At 38.8% G+C, this 21,343-nt stretch overlaps 1 protein-coding gene and 1 pseudogene across 3 annotated transcripts in view; both read left to right on the top strand.

The window, feature by feature from the left end:
• The window catches only part of PPM1L (protein phosphatase, Mg2+/Mn2+ dependent 1L), a 263,673-nt gene that overhangs the window by 32,992 nt on the left and 209,338 nt on the right, over positions 1 to 21,343 (top strand). The window lies entirely within an intron of this gene.
• LOC123630227 lies at positions 17,023 to 17,833 on the top strand (annotated as a pseudogene). The gene has a single exon (XR_006732619.1). The product of XR_006732619.1 is annotated as a centrosomal protein 20-like (transcript).

Genomic DNA, 21,343 nt, shown 5'->3' on the forward strand with positions numbered 1-21,343 from the left:
TTCTGCCGTTTATTAGAAGTCTCTGACTTCTCTGTGCCTCATCTGTGAAACAGGTGTAACAACACCCAATTCATAAGATAGGAGTGTGAATTAAAGAGATAATGTCCTTTATCAGGCACTTCGTAGGAGCTCAGTGAAGTGTAGGTCCTGTCCTTTCACTCTCCCCTCCTGCCTTTCTTACCCTTCACCTACCAAAGCCAGTTAATTCCAAATACCTCACATAATCCAGGATAAACGAAAGCTCCTCTTCTCCTACCACTCTCTCATGCTTACACTGCCTATGTTTTCTAATCCTCAACACTCCAACAACACTCCAAGTACAGGCACACCTCGTTTTATTGTGTGTGTGTGTGTGTGTGTGTGTTTTACACAAATTTAAGGTTTGTGGCAACTCTGCAAAATTACCAGCATCATTTTCCAACAGCATTTGCTTATTTCATCTCTCTGTGTCACATTTTGTTAATTTCCACAATATTTCAAACTTTTTCATTATCGTTATATGTTATGGTGATCTGTGATCAGTGATATTTGATGTTACTATTGTAATTGTTTTTGGGTGCCATGAATCATGCCCATATAAGACAGTGAACTTAACTGATAAATGTTGTGTATATTCTGACTGCTCCACCAACTAGCTATTCTCCAGTCTTTTTCTCTCTCCTTGGACCTCCCTATTCCCTAAGACACAACAATATTGAAATTAGGCCAATTAATAACCCCACAATTGCCTCTAAGTGTTCCAATGAAAGGAAAAGCCCCACATCTCTTACTTTAAACCAAAAACTAGAAATGATTAAGCTTAGCAAGGAAGGCATATCAAAAGCTGAGATAGGCTGAAAGCTAGGTCTCTTGTGCCAAACAGTTGGCCAAGTTGTGAATGCAAAGGAAAGTTCTTAGAGAAAGTTAAAAGTGCTATTCCAGTGAACATAGGAATGATAAAAAAGTGAAACAGTCTTGTCGCTGATATGAAGAGAATTTCAGTGGTCTGGATGGAAGATCCAACCAGCCACAGCATTTTCTTAAACTAACAACATTTGCTTAAGCCAGAGCCTAATCCAGAGCAAGCCCCTAACTCTCTTCAATTCTGTGAAGGCTGAGAGAGGTAAAGAAGCTGCAGAAGAAAAGTTGGAAGCTAGCAGAGGTTGGTTCATGAGGTTTTAGGAAAGAAACCATCTCTATAACATAAAAGTGCAAGGTGAAGCAGCAAGTGCTCATGGAGAAGCTGTAGCAAATTATCCAGATGATCTAGCTAAGATAATTGGAGAAGATGGCTACACTAAACAAGAGGTTTTCAATGTAAACAAAACAGCTGTGTTGGAGGAAGATGGCACCCAGGACTTTCATAGCTAGAAAGCAGAAGTCACTGTCTGGCTTCAAAGCTTCAAAGGACAGCCTCTCTTGTTAGGGACTAATGCAGCCAGGGACTTTAAGTTAAAGCCGGTGCTCATTTACCATTCCAGAAAACCTAGGGCCCTTAAGAATTCTGCTAAATCTGCTTTGCCTGTGCTCTGTAAATGGAACAACAAAGCCTAGATGACAACACATCTGTTTTCAGCATGGTTTATTGAATATTTGAAGCCAATTGTTGAGACCTACTGCTCAGAAAAAAGATTCTTTTCAAAATATTATTGCTGATTGACTGTGCACCTGGTCACCCAAGAGTTCTGAGGGAGATATACCAAGAAATGAATGTTGTTTTCATGCTTGGCAACACAATGCTCGTTCTGTAGCCCATGCATCAAAGAGTAATTTGGACTTTTAAGTTTTATTATTTAAGAATTTTTTTTTTAAAACAAATAAAATGAGGTATGCCTGTACTTGGAATGTTGAGAATTAGAAAAGGCTATAGCTGCCATGTAGATAGTGATTCTTCTGATGGATTGGTCTGGGCAAAGTCAATTGAAAACCTTCTGGAAAGGATTAACCATTCTAGATGCCATTAAGAACATTCATGATTCATGGGAGGAGGTCAAAATATCAACATGAACAGGAATTTGGAAGAAGTTGATTTCGACCCTCATGAGTGACTTGGGAGGGGTTCAAGACTTCAGTGGAAGAAGCAACTGTAGATGTGGTAGACATAGCAAGAGAACCAGAATTAGAAGTGGAGCCTGAAGATGTGATCATTTGATTGCTGCAATCTTATGATCAAACTTTATTGGATGAGGAGTTGCTTCTTATAGGTGAACAAGGAAAGTGGTTTCTGGAGGTGGAATCTACTGGTGAAGATGCTGTGAACGTTGTTGAAATGACAACAAAGGATTTAGAGCATTTTATCAACTTAGTTGATAAAGCAGGATTTGAGAGAATTGATTCCACTTTTGAAAGATGTTCTATTGTGTATAAAATGCTATCAAACAGTACTGCATCCTACAGAGAAATCTTTCATGAAAGGGAGAGTCAATGGATGTGGCAAACCTCACTGTTGTCTTATTTTAAGAACTTGTCGTATTATCCCAACATTTAGGAACCACCACCCTGATCAGTCAGCAGCCATCAACCTAGAGGTAAGATTCTACACCCACAAAAAGATTACAACTTGCTGAAGGCTCAGATGATTATAAGCATTTTTTAGCAATAAATTATCTTTAAATTAAGGTTTATACATTGTATTTTTTAGACAATGCTATTGTACACTTAATGGACTATGGTATAGTAGTATAAACATAACTTTTATAATGCACTGGGAAACCACAAAATTTGTGTGACTCTCTTCATTGTCATATTTGCTTTATTTCAGTGGTCTGTAACTAAACCCACAGTATCCGTGAGGTATGCCTGTATGTTCGTACCCCAGGGCTTTTGCATTCGCTATTCTTTTTGCTAGGAACCTATGCCTCTAGATAGCCACATGGCTTGTGCCTTCACTTCCTTTAGGTCTTTATTTGTGTGTCACCTGTCAGAGAGGCCTTCTCTGACCACCATATGTAAAATAGGACTTGCCCTCTATTTCCTGGTACTTACCAATCACCTTACTGTGCTCTGTTTTTCTCCATGCCACTCACCATCTATTGATCTATTATTTATTTGTTTGTGTATTTTGTGTCTCCCTCTCCCCCACCACTAGTATATAGGCCTCATAAAGACAGGGACTCTTTGTTAATTGCTGCATCCTCAGTGCCTAGGACACTACTGGGCCTGTATTTGGTACTCAATAAACATTTATTGAATGCATGAATAAATGAATATTATTTTTTATTCATGCCACATGTTCCTTGAGTTCTCCAAGAGAAAATGTATATATACTGATTTAAATCGTCTCTTACTGTTGTCATCTCAGAATGTTATTCAATTTAGAGGTGACCATTTTTAGCCCTCCTTGTTTTATATTAAAATATGATTTCTTCTGAGGCTTTTTTCCCTTATACAGTTTTAATTTTAGAGAACTTTTAATTGTATCATTAACATTCCTGTCTGTAGGTCACTGTTGTGTGGTGGATTGGGAAAACAGGCAGAGACCTATGTTCTAGTTATATCAATTCTTCGTGACCTTCAGCTGATTATCAACATTTTTTGTACTTTTTTTAATGGAGAAGTTGAAAATACACAATATATTGAGGTATTTGTTCTTAATAACCTAAAATGATATCAAGAATGTTTTACAGCCATCAGCCAGTTGGCCGATGTGGGAAAAATGTTCCTGAGGTTTTTTTAAATTCATTTTCTCTGAAAGAATAGCATGCAATATTTAAATAACCAAAGTTTTGGTCATCTTTAGTTTAGCAATTTTGATGATAATTACACTTGCCAGCCAGGTGATTTGTCTTGTTATCTTTTAGACTCTCACCTAACATGCTGTTTTATTTCTGCTGTATTTGGTTCTTCACTTCTGATTCTGTACCTAGGCTCCCTTGGATTAATAAGGTACTCTATGAACTGAAAGGTCTGGTGTCCTTATAATTCCACATTTGTCACATATTTTGTGTGTTTTTGTTTCAGGTGGGAAACAATGATAACAGTGTAAACATTTTAAACAAACTTGGATAAGATAGATTTTTTTAATATGAGCCAGTTAATATGTTCTGTGGGTTTTTTTTATAAGGCTACATAAACTTTTCATTTTTTATTTATTACTGTGTATAAAGCCTGTTCATCGAGTGTTATGCTTTACTGTAGGTAAGCTTTCACAATTTATTTGAGAAAAATATAAACATGTAAATAGGTCTATTTTTCAGTGTGGGAGTGATGAGATTTACTAAATGTTTACTCATATTCATAAGGCAATATTTTTTGTCCTTTTAGTTATGATGAGAGAAAAAAATATTTACCAGGTTTTTTACTGTACCTACCTAGATTATCCCAAACATTGGTGATTTTTATCTAGGAAGTTTATCCATTTAAAGGCCAAACTCAGCCTTTTCTGAATATGAACATAAATCTTTTGCTTTGAAGGACATTTTGCACTTGAGGCAAAGCAATATTTGTTAAGTAAATGGATTTTGTGTGTTGCAGGGCTGGAGAAGTAGTAATGCTTCATTTCTGGCAACCTGAGACAGAGAACACTGTCCAATTTAAGACTCCTATTCCACAGGAATTCACATGATGTTTAAAGCAGAATCATCTATATTTTTGAGAGTCTTACGTACATCAGCATATGATTCAAACTATGTTTGTTCCCATGTGCCAAGGGGTTCTTGTGCTGATGTGATAGAACTCGGCACAGCACAGTACTCCAGCAGAGCAGTGCCTGGCTGTTTATGCTGAGGTAACCTGCACTCTCTTGATTTTACTCAGGGGACTTCTGCAGTTGTTGAGTTTTGTTTTTTTTTTTTTCCATTCCAAACTGTGTCCCTGCCTCCAGTGCATTTCTCTTTCAGTATTTTTCCTCTCCCACAGTGTTTCAACCCGAGGTAATTTGACTCTATAATATATGGGAGTTTTGAGGTTTATATTATCTACATCTTAGATATAGGTTCACCTGCTATATAGGTTCATGTGGCTCAATCTTGGTGGACTTAGAGTCGCACATAGTTTGAACTTATATAGTCATTTCCAGCTTTCCTTCTAGTTTCCCCTTACTTCCAGCCCCTGTCTAATCTGGGCTAGAGCTATTTCTATCCATTGCCTTTACTGCTGGGAAAGCAGGCAGGCCTCCCCTGCTTCCCCCTGTGAACTTTAGCTTCAGAAATGCTTTCCTGATGACTTCATAGAGGCATCTTGGTGGCTAACCCGAGTTCTGCCCAGAATCCGCTACATCTTGTCCTGATAATTGACTCTATAATACTCCTCCTCCTTGAACTGCTTCCTTACATTGGAAAGGCTCATCTTAGTCTATTTGGTGCCACAATGTTTCAGAAAGGTGTGGTTTTCTCTCAATTTTGCCCTCATAGTTTTACCCTACTTTCTCTCACCCTGGATCCCCAACCCTACACCAGGTATTCTCTAAAATCTGTGACAGTGCTTGGCCATGTGATTAGGAGAGAGAGGTTGGTTCATTATATGGTTAGGTTATGGAATGCCATCAGAGGAAATGACTAGAAACCTGCAAGCCAGAGTTTGGAACTGAGGTTTCAAGAAGTCTGTGGCCCTGTGTAGGTGGGCAATCCACTCTGTGTTAGAATTCCTTCATTTATGAAATGTAGACAACAGGGACTCATGTGATTATTAGAAAGAGCACTGTTTTCTGAGCCCTGTGCTAGGCTCTTCATTCTCATGTTCTTATTCAGCCCTCAGAGCATTCTTGTGGTAGAGTAAGTGAGTGGCAGATGCACTTAGGAAAACATGCATATGGGTACACACACGTGCACAGGTTATTTATACTGTAAATTCTAAACATGCCTAATAAAATTATACTAGGAGACAGTGTGATATCGTAGAAAGACCATGGGCTTTGGAAAATTTACAAAGACCTGAGTTTGAATCTCACTTTTATCCTGGCAAAAGCATTAGTTCTTTTGGGACAATTTACTTTTTAAAAGTTAATTTTTAGAAGAGCAAATACAGAATTTTGGTAAAAAAATAGGTATAATTAAATTTTTTTAAATTAAAAAATCTCACTACTCATACCACTGATGTGGCTGTATAGGCTCTTTGGAAATAGAACATTGACTCTATTAAGGTAGAGAATGGCAGCTGGGCACGGTGGCTTATGCCTGTATAACACTTTGGGTGGATGAGGCAGGAGGGTTGCTTGAAGCCAGGAGTCCCAGACCAGCCTGAGAAAAAACGAGACCCCATCTCTACAAAAAATAGAAAAATCAGTCAGGCATGGTAGTGTGCTTCTGTAGTCTCAGCTACTCAAGAGGCTGAGGCAGGAGGATTTATTGAGCCCAGGAGTTTGAGGTTGCAGCGAGCTATGATAATGCCACTGCACTCTAGCCTAGGTGTCTCAAAAAAAATAAAAAGATAGAGAATGGCAAAATTCCCCTCATGGATTAACTGCAAGATTCCTGAATTCTCCAGTAAACTCAAAGAGGTGAAAGTGGAAGAAACAGTGCTGGCCCACTGGTCTGGCATTAAAGCAAACCCTAAGGATAACTTACCACTTCAGTGTAAAATATGCATAGAGGAAATTTAGGAGTCTACTCAGATAATCCAGGAGTAGGGGAAAGAGATCCCTCGCCCCCCAGTAGGCAGTCATATTGGTCATATAGTTCATTTTTCCTTCTTTCCTGTATGGTATCATTATCTAGGCCTCTCTCTTTGTCAGGACCATCTCTATTCCAGTATCTGATGATTTGTTTAATCAAAATTGCATTCTTTGAATAAGAACTTCAGAAATTCAGAACTTGTGCCATATTTTAAAGAAACCGCTGGTAATTTCTGCATAAACATTAATTTTTGAATCAAGAACAAAGATTAAAATCACATGTCAGACAAATTTAGATAAAACCTAATGAAAAATGTTCCTGTTATTGATATATTCTAACATATGTGCATGCTTCATGGGTCCACTAAAATGAATCTATTTTCTTGCTGAAAAAAGCTCTTCTAATGATTTTTACTGGTATTTATTTAGCTATTTAATTATGCATGACAATTGATGGATGGAGAACAATTTTTCAAGTTAAGGTATTTGCTCATATTAAAAGATATTTTCTCTTCTCTGTCTTTAGAGTTTTTTTTTTTTTTTTTTGAGACAGTCTTGCTCTGTCTCGGTGGGTAGAGTACAGTGGCATCATCATAGCTCACTGCAACCTCAAACTCCTGGGCTCAAGCAATCCTCTTGCCTCAGCCTCCTGAGTAGCTGGGACTACAGGCAGGTGCCATGATGCCCGGCTGATTTTTCTATTTTTTGTAGAGATGGGGGTCTCGCGCAATCTTCCTGCCTCTGCCTCCCAGAGTGCTAGGATTATAGGTGTGAGCCACCATTCCTGGCCTTTTAGAGATCTTTTTTTGAGTTTATGTAATACTTAATCTTTAAAAACATTTGAGAGGCCCTTAGTGTAAAGATTGTTAAATGTAATTTCACTTTCAAAAAGCCTCTTCCGTGTCAAAGAAAGGACCATTGTTTTTGCTGAATTATAAATGTTGTTATGTAATTTCAAGCTTCCAGAGATTCTAATATCTTAAAGTTCAGCAACTTGTCTTTGAAAGTCAGAATGCCTGAGAGAATCCCATTTCCATATCTAAAATTAGAAATGACATGCAGAGACTACAGGCATTTTACCAGACATGGTAATTACATGTTTTTTCTTTTTCAGAAAACCTGAAAAAAATCAAGCAGTTAGCTCTTTATGAAATAAACAGTCAGCCAGGTGTGGTGGCTCACACCTGTAATCAGTCCTAGCACTTTGGGAGGCCGAGGCAGAGGATTGCTTGAGGTCAGGAGTTTAAGACCAGCCTGAGCAAGAGTGAGACCCTGTGTCTACTAAAAATAGAAAAATTAGCTGGGCGCAGTGGTGCATGCTGATAGTCCCAGCTACTCAGGAGGCTGAGGCAGGGTTATTGTTTGAGCCCAAGACTTTGAGGTTGCGGTGAACTATGATGACACTACTGCACTCTACCCAGGGCCAAAGAGTGAGACTCTGTTTCAGAAAAACAACAACAAAAACAAAACCCATCTAACTTTGGGCAGTACCTCTGTCCATTTATTTGATTTGAGAACGTTGTGGTTATGTATCTATGATGTGTTCCTTACCACTGCCCATTTTTTGATTTAGAATTTTATTTTTCTCTAAACAAATCTATTGGGTCATACAAATGTTCTCATTTCCTAATTTTGTTTATAGATAACTATGTTTGTGAAATATACCTTTGCCAAATTTACACCAGGTGCCTTTCTATATTTTGAGCATCCTCTGTCCGTGCTCTATTTGCACTATGGGAGCCAACATGTCAGCTTTGCCTTGTGACTTTAAACGTACACTAACTTCTTAGAGACTGTGGAGAATTCACATTTTCAGTTGGCCCCTACAGTATTTGGCAACTGATCGTCATGTATAAGGGATGTGTCTCCTCCTTCACATTTGGGAAATTGACCTTGGGGCAGAGATTGAGGTAGGACCACAGGGAAGAAGGAAAGTCCTTTCTGGGGATAGGGTGACCTTCTCTTGGCATCTGGATTCTCCACTCTCTGCTGTCAGGCTGCCATGCTTGGGCAAATGGCTGTGTTCCCAGCCTACAGAGGATTGCTGCTCAGGGCCGGAGCCCTCGCCCCACTAGGCAGATCGTCTGTGATTTTTGATTACCACCTCTGTATTCCACTGGCACATGTAATTCAGAACTTACTGTAATTTATATCACCTTGAAGCCTAGTAAGTGTGGTCTTTACCAGCATCTTACTATCTGTCAAGTTATTTTTCCCCCTATTGTTAAAAGTAAGAAGATCCTGTATTGAATTTGAGAAATGAAAAAGTAGGAGACTAATTTCAGAACAGTGGTATCATAACTAGCATTACTGGGTGGGGAAAACTTTGTACTATTGGACTTGTCAGATTGCTGCCTGCATAAGTGCTATTCAATTTCACATTTAAAAATGTACTTGAATCTAAATTGGACCCCCCCCCTTTAAAATTCCTCAGTAATTTTCTATAATGTAGTGAAAAGGTATAGCTCATACCTGCAGCCCATAGGCAGAATCTGGACTGCAGACTTGTTTATTTGTCCTGCTCAGCATTTAAAAGCCTGTAAATTTTGCATAAGGACCAGATTCTCAGCATCCCTGGAAAACCTGGAAAATGTGTCAATATTGAGTCCTTATTGTGCTGGCTGGAAAAAAGCAACACCTCCTCCCCTTGGTTTGGGTGGTCTGCCATACCAGCTGGTGCCTTGCACTCAGCCTGCTTGGCCCATTGAAATTGCTAGTCTCGGCCCTCCAGGCACCTTGGAAAACCCCTCCATCCTTATTTCCCTCTTTTGTTCATATCCACCCTCTCCCTAACCTGTAGAACAACTCACAGAGCTCCAAGGAAGGGGCCATGATCTCTAGCCTCTGGACCTTTGTGCATTATAATCCCTCTTCTTGAAATATCTTTCCCCACTTCTTCCTCCTGGCTGATTCTTACTTAGCCTACAAAACCCAGCTTGATCACGGTGTTTGGGAAGCCATCCCTGACACCTCTTCCTTCCTGCCTGGTAGTATTAGCTGCCCCTCTGCAGAGCGCCCTTCACTGTTCTCGGTACCTCGGTCATAGGGTTTAGGCATACTGTATGTTAACTGTTGAGTTACATGCCCTTAAATCGAGAGCCTGGTTGGCAGGGTCTGTCCTACGCTTTTTTGTTTATTGAGCTATTCATGATTCCTGGCATGTAGTAAGCTCTCAATACATTATTTTTATTGATATGTTGTAATATTGGCAAAGGCAGTGGTTAGCTGCACATAAGAATTACCTGGACAGCTTTAAACAATCTCAATATCCAGGCCACACCCCAGGGTAATTAAATCAGAACCTCTGAAAGTAGGGCCCATACATCAGTAGTTTTTTAAAGCTCCTCTGGTGATTCCTATGTGCAGCCAACATTGAGAGCAACTAGTCTAAGGTATTTAACCAAGGTAATCTAAAGAAAAGCAATTCACCATGATTTAGTTTGTGATTAAAACATTTGTAGGAAAATCCACCTGAAATGAACATTTTTACTTAACTGTGGTAACACATGGCATTTAAACAAGTAGGCACCTGTCTTCAAGAAATCAGTTTCTCCGAGAATGAACAATTTTGCAAGCTATATTGGTGACAAATAGCTAATCAGCAATGTCATTAACAGTACATTAACAGCTTTTTGTGATTTTAGTAGTTTATGTTATGTAACCATGTGCCATTTTCTACCTTGCTGCATTTTGATTTAACTTTCAAGTGAATTATTTTTTAGGCATTCTATAAATTAGCTTAGGCATTTATTGAGTTTCCAATGCAACCATTTCTCTTTTTTGCATCTTCTTTGTTTTATATTGGGGCTGCTAGTTGGAAGAAAGACAAACAAAAACAGAACATTAACTAGTGTCAGGTGTGGTTAACATACTTGAGATAAAAGCCATTTTAATTTGGTGAAAACTCTGACCAGCTGCATTGTCTAATAATTAAATAATCAGTCCTGAGCTCATGATTAGTTTGGAGAGCGTTCAGAAAAAAAAATAGTGAATGAGTTGAGGAAACATTTATGAATTGGTATTGCCTTTATTTTGGAGAATAATACACTGAGGTGAAAAAATTTCTGTACGGGCAATTTTTTTGTGAATGGTAACTTGATTTTGTTTCCACTGAGAATGAGGTAGTAGGCATTTGGTTTAAAATTAAGGGAGTTTTAGAGATTTATGTCTAAAGAATCATTTCTTGTTTATAAAGACTATTAGTGATATTCACTTTGTGATCTCTTTCCTAGAAGAGCTTTATGAAGAGGATAAAGCTGTCTGTCTGACCAGATAACTTCTTGAGATTTCTTTTATCTCTCTGATTGGAAAATCTCTTCCAATTAATCTTTTGTATCTGAAGCAAATGATCTTTTTCACGTTGCCCATTTATCTCACTGATAAAGCTGGTTTATCTACATTGAATCCAGCCGTAGTACCTTGTTGGTGTAGTAATTTAGATTTTCTAAGAATTTTCTGTGTAGTCAACTCCATTTTCCCCTTTGAGTGAACTGAAGCTAGGTGGGAGGGATCTGGTTGTTCTAACTTCCCTTCGCCAGGATTTCCCTCCTTATAGGAGGGAAAGGGGTGATGCTGGACTCAGAAGAGCTGCAGGAATCTTATTAATATGGTAGAGTTCTGATAGTGGCTGCCTCAGGAGCCTTGGCCTGGAGCTGGGGCCCTCTCCTTCCTGTGGAGTGCTCCTTGCCCCCAGCTGGCTCATTCCCAGGCCAGGAACAGGGGCATCACTTGACCTGAAAGGAGAAGCAGCCAGCCCAGAAGAGCCAGGTCTGAGGCTCTACCCAGCTTGGCTGTCACCTTCAGGCTCCTGAGGACACTTGGCATATAATTATGTGCCTTGAGACAGTGGCTTCCCTCACAGAGTGGAGAAGGGAACTGATTAATCAGTCAGCCTAGTGCACTCAGCTGGATCTCTCTTCATAGCTTAGTGAATCAGAGGTTGAATTTTGAACTTCTTCTCTCCTTTCTCCCTGTATTTTTAGAGCAGCCCCTTTCTTGGGGGGAAGAGGAAGGTCACCAGTGGGGGCATTCTATCTTCCTGGTCACCTGTCCTTCTGCTTACTGCTCCTGCTGCCAACTGTCTTCCTTTCCTGCTCACATGATCAGGGAACTGGCTTCATACATTAGATGTGATGAAGAAGTGGTGGCAGTGGCCACAGAAGGGTGCACGTGCTGGCAGCCGGGGGAGGGGAGGGCTGCCAGCTTCCCATGTCGGCATGCCTGGCATCAGCGTTCTTCCCAGAATCTGCTTCAGAGGCCCAGCTCTGCCAGCACGAGGCTGCTGTTTGGAAATATAGAGTTCTGATCTAATTCTGATGAAATACATTTTTTTCCTTGAGTTGCTTAAAGCGTTATCCTGATTCCCTCTGTTCCTTTGATTGTGGAGATTACTGTTAACATTGCCATGATGGCGGTTCAGTGGGAAAGTTGACTGTATTTACTATGGCTCTGACGTAAAAAAATTTCCAGTCCCTATTTCATAAGCCTGCCTCTGTCTCCCTCTTCTTCCTCACATGGAGCTTCTCACCTGAATGTTCAGCTTTAGTTCTCAGGCCAATCTGGGGCCAAAACAAATAGTATTTAGACAACTTCAACTCCTCAACCAGTGTGTGTGTGTCGGGGGTGTGTGTGTGTGTGTCGGTGTGTGTGTGTGAGGGGTGTGTGTGTGTGTGTCGGGGCGTGTGTGTGTGTGTGTGTGTGTCGGGGTGTGTGTGTGTGTCAGGGCGTGTGTGTGTGTTGGGGCATGTGTGTGTGTGTGTCGGGGTGTGTGTGTGTGTGTGTGTGTGTGTCGGGGGCGTGTGTGTGTGTGTGTGTCGGGGGCATGTGTGTGTGTGTGTGTGTGTGTGTGTGTCGGGGTGTGTGTGTGTGTCGGGGGTGTGTGTGTGTCGGGTGTGTGTGTGTGTGAGGGGTGTGTGTGTGTGTCGGGGGTGTGTGTGTGTCGGGGGCGTGTGTGTGTGTGAGGGGTGTGTGTGTGTGTCGGGCGTGTGTGTGTGTGTCAGGTGTGTGTGTGTGTGTGTGTCGGGTGTGTGTGTGTGTGTGTGTGTGTGTGTGTCGGGGTGTGTGTGTGTGCAGGTTACCTTTCCAGAAGGGTGACCTCCTGGCCTCCTGTGGTGCCGAGTCTCAGCTCTCCGCTCTAGCTACTTTGTGCCCTGGCTTCTAGCTTCACATTGATAGCACTGGGCCTTGGGAGTTGAATTTGTGAAGATCGTTGGTGCCAAGTGTGACATCTTTAGCAGCAATGGCTCTGTGTCTTAGCTTGCTCTTGCCATCTCTCCCATGAGGAAGTAGAGTCCTGGCCTGAGCTTAGAGCCCTACTGCTTGCCAGTATCACCTGCCTATCTGACTTCTGAATGTCATCTACTCCATGCTGTATCTTTGTACTTTTTGTGGGGAGATGAAGGCTTATGGAATGAAAAGGGCAGGTTTAATCCTTGACAGACTTGGCTCAAATACTAGGCCTGGCACTCCTTACTTGTGTGATCTTGGGTAAGTTTTTCTTTGGGCCTCAGTTCTTCATCTGTAAAATGAGGGTCTTAATTCCTATCTTACAAGTTTGTGAAGATTATATGATATACTACATGTAAAATACCTAGCACACTTCCAAGCCCTTAGGAGGAATTCATATCTTAATTCTTTTCCTTCCTCTGCTATCTCTGCTTGGTGTCTTGTATCATGACTGACATTACCATGCCCTTTGTACACAGGAAAGCACTATTCTTGCTTGACTGCACTTCTGTAACTGGCTTTTGCACTTGGGTCACTTTTCCCAGTCTCTGCTTAATGTGTGTTAGTAGGTCTTGGGCCAGGTTTTCTTCCTTACTGTCCTGGGTTTCCTGAAGAGGGGATTATGCAATTGTACAAAAGGGACAAAATTCAAGAAAGGAGCTGCTTTTATTGCTTTCTCTCCTGTCCCAAGTTGCTAGCTGTTCCTGTGATTAAAATCAGTCTCTATGTATTTAGCTGTAAGATGGGCATGTAGTTGTACATATTTAGAATCTGGAGTCTTCTAGTTTCTAAGTTGTTTAGCTTGGCAAGGAAAATAACGTTTGTTGCTATTAAATTGGTCCCCAGTGACCATTTTCTTTTTCTACTCTATAGCTACCAAGCAGCTAGGCATGAATCAGCAGAGTTGAAAATATTTTAACCAGAGACATTTGGACCTGGCACCAAAGTTATATTGCCCAGACCAAGGCAGAGATTAACCAGCCAACTGACGGGGGATATAGCTACTAGCATTTGCTTATGAATGGCCCATGAGAAAATCCTGGATGCAAATTCAGTATCTAAAGAGAAAATTTAGGAGGTCATAAACTGTAGATTATTTTGCCTTGCATAACAAAAGCAGAATGTCATTTAAAATACATCTCATCATGCACTCTAGTGTTGATGAACTGGATCCAGTTTGTGACATCTGTTAGGTTGACTTGATGGTTATTGTAAGGTTTAGGGAGTGTTAAAAAGCCTGTTTTACTAGTATCATAAAGTGAATGGAAAATATTTTCTATAATTTCAAATAATAGAACCCCAGAGGCCTTTGATTGTATTGAAAGAGCCCACAATCAGCTCAAATCTAGGTTTCTGTTCATTATGTTATGAGCCTTTGAAATAGTTCTAATTAGACTGCAGAAAGCATTGATTTTTTGGTGACAGATTAATGCCTAAATTGGAATATGCAAGGGCATTGAAATAGAGGAAATAAATGAAATAAATACTTAAACTTCTAAAACTCCTATAATGAACGGGTCTAACTAAGGGGCTGCTGTTCCTTACACTTAACAATGGAATGTGTACGAAGTGACCAGACCAAGTACCGATCCCCTTCTATTTCCCTCTCTTCTCCCCACTCTGAAGTGAATAGCACTGGAGTAAATCAAGACTCTGAGTCAGTGCTACAGTTCTCATCTCTTAGAGTCACTGAGCCTTGCTTGGATTGTGCTTTCTAACATAGGGGTTGGTAAATTATGGCCTAAACCCAGTTTTTATGTAGCTTCACGAGCTAAGAATGGTTTTTATTTTTTTAAAGGATTAGAGAAAACAAAAATGAATATTCAACAGAAAACCTGCATGGCTCACAAAGCCTAAAATATTCACTGTCTGGCCCTTTGCAGAAAACGTTTGCCAACTCTTGTTTTAATATATTATGAATGAAATCTTTTTATGAGCTTAAATTGAGCATTCTAAATTGTGCCCTCTGTAAGGTCAGTGTAGTGGAAACATGGAAAAGGTGTGGGCTTTAGAGCTGGACAGACCTAGTTCTGAATCGTGGCTCTGTGACTTTCTACCTGGAGAACCTCAGAAAAGTAACTTAAGTCCTCTAAGCTTCAGCTTCCTTGGGGTTGTTATAACTCAGTGCCTTCTGCTTAGCAGGATCACAGTAGATGATAATTCTATAGTCAAAAAAATAGTAGACCACCTATAAAGCCTGGTAGCTGTAAAAAAATTGTAACGGGCTTGTGTGCAAATGGACAAGGTGGAAAGAAAGGGTTTGTGAACACCCAGGGCTTGCCAGACACTTGGTGTGGCCCTGAGTGAGCATCATCTTATCACTTCAGTCCCAGGGCAGGTCCCCTGATGGTGGTATCGCTGTTCCTTCAAAGCTGGCTCCTGCTTCAGACTTTGATGAGGGCACTTTTCTCTCAGGTCGCCACTTTGGTGCCTTCCATGTCCTTCAGCTGCCTGAAGTTGTTCATGTCTTTGGGCCTATGTACTTAACAGAATATATGTAAACATTTGGGCCTTTGTGCTTTGCTGCCAAGAACTGTTCTTTCTCCCCTCTTGTCACCTTCCCCTTTTCATTCTTAGAGGCAATGTGTGCATTTATTGGGTCAGAAAGAATTTGATCCTTCTTAAGTGTCCCTTTCCTAAGTTGTCACTGTAATTTCCAAGTAACTTTAGGCAAGGGATTTAAACTGTTGTTTCTTTTTCTTTCTTCATAAAATGAAATTAAACTGAAATTCTGATTTATACTAGGAGGACTCAAGAACATTGCATTCTGGCATGAGAGTGTCTGGGTACTTTTCAGTGGAGGCCAAAGTTTTGGGTGTGATTTTAGAAAAAAGTTACTTTTTGCTTGCTGTTTTGGAATGACTGGGCTGGAAAGTTCTCTAGCTGTGTAGTTATGCACTGCTTGATTTTAAGAGAAAAAGTTTGATAGAATTATTCCTTTAGAGCCTTACATTCAGTCTATGAGATTCCACGAGGCTTTAACCAAGAGAAGGTATGCAAAGATCAGGCTGTTCTCCCTTTCCCTGGAAGGGTGGGACTGCTTGGCAAGTCTGGCCTTAGAGGAAGTGTTTAGTGTGTGACGTCAGGGACTGGGGCTGCTGGCCAGGATTTCTAACACTGTGATTACAGGTAGCAAATGCCAAATTAGAGTTCTGCACCCCTAGCACATGGCTGCATTTAGCAGGAAGTGAAGAAACTTGAATGTGAGAAAGTCCCTGCCAACCTTATAAGAAAGCTGATGATGCTTAGAATGCCATTTATTTATGTAGCATTTTTTCTTCCAGGACAGCATGTGCTTGTTAATACATTACTTAAATATTCTGTAAGGCCATGCCTTTTGTCCCCTTAGGTCCTATTAATAAGGACCTTGTTGTTTAAGGGCCAAATGGCAGTTTTTTTCTGAACTGGCCTGGGAAACTCTAGTTTTCTGGATGTCAAACATGGTAGATTTTATGTTATGTGTATTTTACCACAGTTAAGAAATTTTGTTTTAAATCCCCAAATTATGGAGAGGCAATTGACTTTCAGCATTAAAAAATTATTAAATAGCAGCTATCTCTTGGTGGTTTTAATTTTTTCCTTTGGCTTTTTTATATTTCCTAAGCTTTCTTTTCTTTTTTTTAAGAAGATGCATTACTTTTATAATCAGATAAAATTTTTAAAAATTTTTAGCAGTTTTCTATGAACACTAACAAATAATACCCCTCCATCCTCACACTTCTGTGGCACATTTAGCCCATTGATTTAGCTTCATGCATTCATTTAAGGACTAAATTTTTATTTTCATATCTAAAAATATTATTCTCTGATAACTCTTGTCTTAGAGATTCAGAGTGAATGAAGTGAGTTTGATTCAGTGAAACATTGTGCATACACTGTATATCTACTTTATTCTAGAAAATAATTTTTGATAACTTGACTATAGATCTCTATCTGAAACAAGTAAAATGTGGCAATCGTATGGTTTATACATGTGAGAAACTTTGTTTATAGATGCAGAGAAAAGTAAAGATTTTTTTATTATCTAGGGTTTTATCTTTTAAAAACTGCAACTGGTTAAGATATAGTAACTGCCTCAGACCAAAAGAGTATTAAATTAAGGAAATATTTAAGAAACTACCTCTCTTCTCCCATTTAATAGCACATTTCATTGCCTTCCCCCTCTCTGTAGAGCTTATTTTCATGCTTATCTGGGCAGTTGAGTTCTGAGAGGGTCGGAACAGTAGATACTGTCACAGAGCAGGCTAAGTCTGGAGCACAGGGCAGGGTAAACGAGCTTCTGCCTCGGTAGAAGTAGGTGGATGACTCAAAGAAAGGGACTTGAGACACACTCGGCATTCTCTGCACCTTTCTTCTCATTTCTGCACAGTTATATTTTACCTATCCTTTAGGAACTGGTTTAAATGTTCTTCCGTGAGGCTATATCTAATTCTTCTACTCCTGGTTGAAAAATGGTGACGGACACCTTGGAAAAAAAGGGAGTGTTAGGAGGACATTTAAAAGCAAGGATCCGAGCTGAAGTTTTCAGTGCCCTAGATGATGACCATGAACCCCAACCATCATTGTCTCATGAAAACCTTCTAATTAATGAATTAATTTGGGAGTATTTGGAATTCAATAAATATAAGTATACAGCATCCATCTTCATAGCAGAATCTGGCCAACCTGTAGTTCCACTGGACAGACAATTTCTTATTTGTGAACTAAATGCATTTGAAGAATCAAAGGATAATACAATACCTCTTTTATATGGAATTTTAGCTCAATTTCTTACATGGAACTAAGAATGGCATCCAGAATGCATTTCTGAAAGGGCCTTCACTTCAGCCTTCAAACCCAAATCTTGGCAAACAACGTAGTAGAAGAAAGCAAATGGATGATCACCTAAGAAAGGAAGAGGGGAAAAGTGCTAATATTGAAGATTCTCTTTCTCAAGCAGTAAAGAGATAACACTTATATTTAGGGTATCTTTTATCTTAAAATTGTATGTATTAAATAACTTACTTATTGTCCCAATGTTACCAAAATGCACCACTAATATTTGTATTTTGTAGAAATTTGAGTTTCTGCAAAACATTTAGCCCCTTATGTTTAACTGCATTTGTGAATAAAAGCCACTGTCATCAAGCTTGTTGGATCTGACTTGAAAGAGAATGTATTGTTTTTCGGAAGTATTTTAAAGGTCCTTACATTTGTGAGAAATGAAAGGGCTTTTTAGTACCTTGTACATTCTCCTAAAAAAATATATAGGTCTCTATAACCGTATGCTCTGCTCTTTGACATGGCACATTAATTAAATTTTCTTCAGCTGGAATTATGCAGATTTATAAGAACATTCAAGTTTTAAAAGAACATTAAAACCAGAAAAGAATTGTAATTCCCATAAAGTTTGATTTTTTTTTAAAGTACCTTTTTTCAGGTAACCATTTATAATTAGGTTTAAATATCTGAAGTACTATCTAAAGTTGAATTTTTAAACTAGGTAACAGTCTACTTTTTCTTTCCGTAGACCATTTTGGCTTCTACTGGAAGATTTAATTAAAAAGGGGTGGGGAGTGGACAATTCTTTTAATTTTGCTGTAAGTGAAACAAAGAGTTTATTTTATTATATAAAGAATGTGAAATAAGCATGAAGAGACAGGCTTTGGGAGAAATACCAGAAAGTGACTTTTAAAAGATGGCATTGTTTAACCTCTGTGTGGCCTTTAGTTGTGCAATTACAGATGAGCCATGAAAGGGTCAGCCCTCTACTGTTTGGGCTTTCAAAGTCTTGTTAAATATTAATTTTTATTCTTGGGATAGAAAAATAGGAAGAGCTATTACAGTGCTATCTCTAAAATGCTGCTTTGATATTTATTAAATAAATTTTTATAATGTAGAATCTACAGACTCATTTCATTGAAAACAACTGACTATTAGACAGCTCCTGATTGGCAAAAGTCATGTGGTATGTTCAGAATAAAACTTTGCATGGGCAACTACACTGAGAACGTTTAGCTTAAGTGATTTCCATAGGGAAGAGTGATAAGGGCTGTAGTCAGCACAATTGGCATTCTCTTTATGGTGTTAATTCTCTGTGCTGTCTTTCCAAATTGTTGAAATTTTTGATTTATATTTGGTGATGCTAATCAGTGTTCTTTCCTTGTAGATTAACCAAAAGTTTTTATCTAAGTGCAGAAAATTATTAATGAAATCTCTTTAAACCATACTTACAAGTCAAAAGATTTTGAGAGGCTCTGTTGGTGGGTTAAGATTATATATAGATTCAGAAGTATTATAAGGGACCATTTTCCATTTTTAAATCCGAAATATCTGATTACAATTATGAATTCCATTATATTGTGTGTGGGAATATAAGTATCTGAATTCTTCCAGGGGACTTGGTTTACATCCAAGAGTGTTGGCAGTGGACATTAAGTTTACCTCAGGAATTGCAATCATGTAGGACTAGATTAAGAAAAAATGCTGAAGTTTATAATTTTGGATACTGATATAAAATCAAAATGGAAGTTAAACAGAATTGTCACATGTAGTCCATAATGCTTTTGTATGCATTATTCTGTAACTTGTTTGTACCAAGGCAACTTTTATACTTTCAATGTATCATTTAATAAAAAAAAAATTAAGCAAAAAAAAAAAAATAATTCTTCTACTCCAACATAGATGCTTTGTGCCTTCTCTGAATTCTTCAAGCACAACTTTCCCAAAATCATTTTGTAGAGCAGTAAATAGATGTTGATTTAAAGTAGTGCTATCAGGTAAGTCTGGGGAATCCTTGCATGTCAGAGCTGCTTCTTAGAGAGCTCGAGGTTGAGGGTGAATGGGGGGAGTGATAGGTGGATGGGGTTCTTATTAATGTATTAAAGTTTCTGAGAAACCTGTTTTATCCAGTGTAAAAAATTTTTGATTGCAGAATCTTTTTTCCCCCAAAAACAATGATTGACACTTTGAGGAAGGTCCAGATTATAGTAGGTGCTTAATAAACATTCTTTCAAGGAATAACTGTCCTTATTCCCTCATAGTATAGTATCTTCATTCTACCATTAGGAATTATTTCTGAAGGCTGTACAGAGCACCAGATTTCTGGGACATGTAGTAATAATCAAAGGGAAGGGGAATGGTGAAGAATATACATAGAGAAAAAAATTATTGCTAAAACAAACCTAACATTTTATATTTTGCCTAGGACAGGGCTCTGAAAAAGGTCACACATCCAATCCTAGGGACACACACTGGAACAGTGAAAGGTTATAAATGCTGTCAAGTTCGTTTTCCCTGGGAAGGATTAGTGTGTTTAAGTTAGATATCAAAAACTGAAAGGAAGAGAACTTCTGATGGAAACACAATTCAGTTACCTAGAAGTCATCTTCCTCATATTCCTCCTCTACTTTTTGTATTCTCACAAAAATATACTATCAGAATACAAATAGCATTCCCTTTTTCATAGATCCCTTAATTTTTCCTTCAATGAAGGATGAGACAGAGGAAGGGAGGAGTTTTAAAATATCTAGATTTCAGTTAAACTGATTCTCTCCTCCTCCTTAAGAGTAAAAAGTATTAGGGGCAGGGAAAGGAGTGTATTGTGTCTATGTGTGAATATATATATGATCAATAGCAATTTCATTTTTTGGTGAAACTCATAGACCTCAGATTGAGGCTTTAAATATGTGTGAATGTAGTGGAAATTGTTCGTATGTTTCTTTTCTATGAAAAACATTTTATGAAATGGAAAAGAAAATTCACTTTCCTTTGAAGATACAAATATGGCCTAAGAAAATGCAGTTGAAATGTGAGATTTAAGAAAGGGAGAGGATCTATTTTTTTAACCCAACTAAGTATAGGCTCTGTAAAGACAATATATCCTTAGTTTGATGTTAAAAATTTTCCAAGATTCCTTAACCTTATATTGAGGACATTGGACAGCCTCTTTTTGTCCAGAGTTCTTTTCTATCTGACATTTATTTGCTCTGGAGGAAAACCCAGAACTAACTTCTAATGAGATATAGGGAAATATCTGGAAAACTATAATAGGAGAAGTTATATTTATGCTACTTCTGTATTCCTGAATAAATGGACAGCAAGACATCTTCCCCTCTCAATGAGGCCTCCATCATCAGATTTGAGAACTTGTTTGGCCTCACTCCTGACCTTATTTTAGAATTGAGAACCTTGGTTACATGGTTATTCTATAGCTGAGGTCTTTTTCCATTTACTTCCCATTCTGTTATATCTGAGTCTTTTTTATTGGTAATTATTGATTAGAACAATGATCAATAATCTCTTCAGTTCTTAGAGTTACTAGGGATTATAAATTCTTGTTGTTGACATTGGCATAGAGAAGAATGTGAAAAAGACATTAAGTATAGGAAGGTGGTAGAAAAAAAGAAAAGTTATGAGGAGAAAAATAGGGGGAGAGAAATAGAATAAAAAGGAAGCCATAGATATGGTTTGGATTTACCAGTTACCTCTTGATCTCATACTTCCGTGGATACTTTCAATCTGTAAACTCTGAGAATATCTAAAGCGGAAGGGCCCCCAACACCAACTCCAGGAGTAGAATATAAGATTATATGCCAGACTGAGGAGTTT

Source organism: Lemur catta, chromosome 1 (assembly GCF_020740605.2).
Source record: "Lemur catta isolate mLemCat1 chromosome 1, mLemCat1.pri, whole genome shotgun sequence".
Lineage (NCBI taxonomy): Eukaryota > Metazoa > Chordata > Mammalia > Primates > Lemuridae > Lemur > Lemur catta.